The 3,370-nt window shown below is 42.0% G+C and overlaps 1 pseudogene; it reads left to right on the top strand.

The window, feature by feature from the left end:
* Positions 1 to 2,094: 2,094 nt before the first annotated feature.
* LOC147449210 (PRA1 family protein B5 pseudogene) lies at positions 2,095 to 3,033 on the top strand (annotated as a pseudogene).
* The last annotated feature ends 337 nt before the right edge of the window (positions 3,034 to 3,370 follow it).

Raw genomic sequence — 3,370 nt, 5'->3', positions numbered from 1 at the left:
ACACACATCAATGCACAATAGTCGAGCTGAAGTTGGTCAATGTGATGGATTTGGTTGAATTTTGAGCTATTGTCTTATGTGATCAATACGATTACCTTGGGAGCAATACGATCACCTTGCGAACAATACAATTACCTTGGGAACAATATCTCTCTTCACCATCACATCTGAAGGTTCTTTATACTAGACTTTGAAAACGGTTCTAGCACATAGTTTTCTTCTTTGATGCTTGCTTGAGCTTTAAGCTCAACATACCATACCTTCCTTATTGCCCCTTGCCCTCTTTTCAATGCCTCTTGAGTACAGTGCATAAGTTCAAAAGGAGAGATCATTTAATTTGGATTGTCGTTCTTCTCAATATCCCCACAAGGATCAAGAGTACTCATGCTGGCTCCTGGTCATATATATTTGCTTACTAATCAAACATGGATTGACCATTTCATTAGCAAGGCAAAAGCACTCCTTGGCTAGCATCCTTTCCCTCGGTAGTTGTCAAAATCTCTTGCTGTGGAATGATACAACTTCCCATTTCTATATCATCCTCTTGGCTTCTTTTTAGGTTAAAGAAGAGGTTGACAAGAGGATTATTGTAGCCCAAGTCATGGTAGTCTTGCAAGGAGATCTCATAAGCATATTCATGATTTTTGGCTGCTCAAGGCGCCTATTTATGCAAACTTAGTGCACTACAATACAATATCAGCAGTCAACCCTACACGATTGTGCTTGTTACTTGGTTGTGCTTGCACTAGTTTGTTCCCTAATCCACTAAGTACCTATATCATAAGGAGGTTTTGAATGATCAAATGACTTTAGACCTAAGATCGTAACTTGTTCCTCTTTCTTATCTCTCCGCAATGTCATTTTATTTCATGATTATGAATGTGTGTGTGTGTGTGTGTGTGTGTGTGTGTGTGAGAGAGAGAGAGAGAGAGAGAGAGAGAGAGAGAGAGAGAGAGTGAGTTAGTATAACTTACTAATTACAATAGTTATTAGATAGACCTCAATTCTTGCTGAATCTTGTGAAAGGTTTTGTTCAATAAGTTGTTTCTGTTTTGAACCAATTTTTAAACTCTAAACATAATTAGGTGCATCTCATCTTTGGCAAGCCTCGTGATTTCATCGCCTGTTAGTTCTAATCATCTTTTATTTCAACAACTATTAACATATTTTCACTTTATGAAGTTTGAGGAGTCTTGACCCATTTGTTTTTAGAGCTAGGTCATGCCTAGCAATAGGGGGAAGATGAAACTAACGAGCCATGGAATCCATCGTTTATAGTATGCAACATACTTTCACGAACGCATGCAAGCGCTTTACTAGTACCTCCATTTTGGAAGGTACTATACTATCGTTTCTAAAGAGAAGAGTGCACCACATTTCTCTACAACCTAGTGCGGTGTTCACATTGCAACACACACGATTCACACCTACAATGCCATAGCTCACATTGAGTGTAGAGTTCAAAACACGGTTCACGTTCATTTCACGACATGATCACATGTGGTTTGGAAAAGTCAACGTGTTCACAGCTCACTCCTAGTTCACAAATCCGTTTTGACAACAGGGATCACACCCTTGGTGCCTTTAGATGTGGACCATTGATCCCCTTTAGGAGGTCATGTTAAACAATTAGTCCCAAGGTTTGCTGGGCCTCAACTATATTTACCACGAGAATAAGGGGTGGGATCTAAGGGTGTATTCACATTGCGTACGAGTGCAAACCAAGAGCATTGTGTCATTCACACTACAAGGCTGCCACAGCTCCCTCCGCAAATTACTAACGACTAACTGGTTACTTGATTGACTGCTTCTCTGTGGGGACGAGAGTTCCAAGAGGTCCACAAATGGCGCTAAAAAGTGTTTGGACACCTCCCTCGTCCGAGAGGGGAAGGCCACCCGTCACGCTGGTAGGCCCGGAAACTGCAACACTTTTTGTAAGCATTCTGCCAACTCTGCGACACACACCTGCGCAAGTTCCAGCAAGCAGTCTGAACTGCACAGAACTTTGCGTTATCCCAGGACCCACATTGAAAAGGCATGCGATGAAATGTGCGTGAGCAACATTGTTAAGACATTTGTACAGGGCGCTTGCTGGGTGCACTTTACGGACGGAAAACGGATGCACTTTACTAACGGAAAACGTCTGTTGATGCGTGCGTCACGCGTGCCGTGCTGTGCTTCCTCTGTTTACCTTCGCTCCCAAGCCTGCGTGCGCGTGCCTTACCTTGTTTTAAAGTCTCGCCATTGCTAGTTCTCCCTCTCAGACTGCCCTTTTCGTGGACTATGGCGGGTAATAGCACTTTGCCGATCTATCAGAACTCCACTACTTCAACATCTGCAGCGCCCCCATCATCTACCTCCTATGTAGCCTCCGCAAAAGCTTTTATGGGGGAGATTGCAGAGGCGGGGAAGACGGCACTCGCAAGGCAGCGTCCCTGGTCTGAGGTTCTGGACAAGGATTGCTTCTCCAAACCGGACTCCATTGCAGATGCTACCAGCAGAATGAAGCAAAATCTTAGCTATTTCCGCTTCAATTACGCAGTTGTGTCTGCAGTGATTGTGTTCATCGGCTTGTTGTGGCACCCTGGTTCTCTCATAATTTTGATGCTACTTGCAGCTGCATGGTTCTACCTGTATGTTTCTAGAACAGAGCCCGTTGTGTTCTTTGGGAGGGCATTTAGCGCTAGAGAGGTTCTGGTAATTTTGGGTGTCGTCACATTTGGAGCTGTGCTCTTTACAAGCACTGGGAGCACCATTCTGACTAGCTTGGTGATGGCCGCTGCTCTTCTTGCTGTACATGCGGCTTTTCGGACTCCAGATGATCTCTTTCTTGAGGAGCCAGTTAATGTCACCCAAAAGAACTTTGGTTATCAGCCTTTGACAACAGTATAGCCGGGGCCACAAAAAGTTACTGTACGGTGTTCATAGGAACATGACGGCATACCAAATCTTGGTACTTTTGTTCATATTCTCACATAAAAAATTTACAAACTGTATGTTTCTGTATATCAATTCAAGAGTTGCATTTATACATTTTCTTCATGTATGAGTTATTATGTCTGGACATATGCCAAATCTTGGTACTTTTGTTCGTATTCTCATGTCAAAGTCCATGTATACTTGTGAATATCAATTTAAGAGCTGCATATATATATATATATATATATATATATATATATATATATATATATATATATATATATATATATATATATTTCAGGTAGAAGTTGTTATGTCTGGAGAAATCATCGGACATGCTGTTTCTGAAATTACATTAAGACTCTTGAGGTGTACCAAATGTTATTGTGCTGAGTAGTGGAGCATATATCTCCTTCAATGTTTGAAGAGCAGAGCTCATAATGCTCTGAGA

The sequence above is a fragment of the Adiantum capillus-veneris genome, chromosome 10 (genome assembly GCF_014529385.1).
Source record: "Adiantum capillus-veneris isolate H3 chromosome 10, ASM1452938v2, whole genome shotgun sequence".
Classification (NCBI taxonomy): domain Eukaryota; kingdom Viridiplantae; phylum Streptophyta; class Polypodiopsida; order Polypodiales; family Pteridaceae; genus Adiantum; species Adiantum capillus-veneris.
The sequence above is the reverse complement of the archived record's forward strand: the minus strand, read 5'-3'. Positions and strand labels throughout refer to the sequence as shown.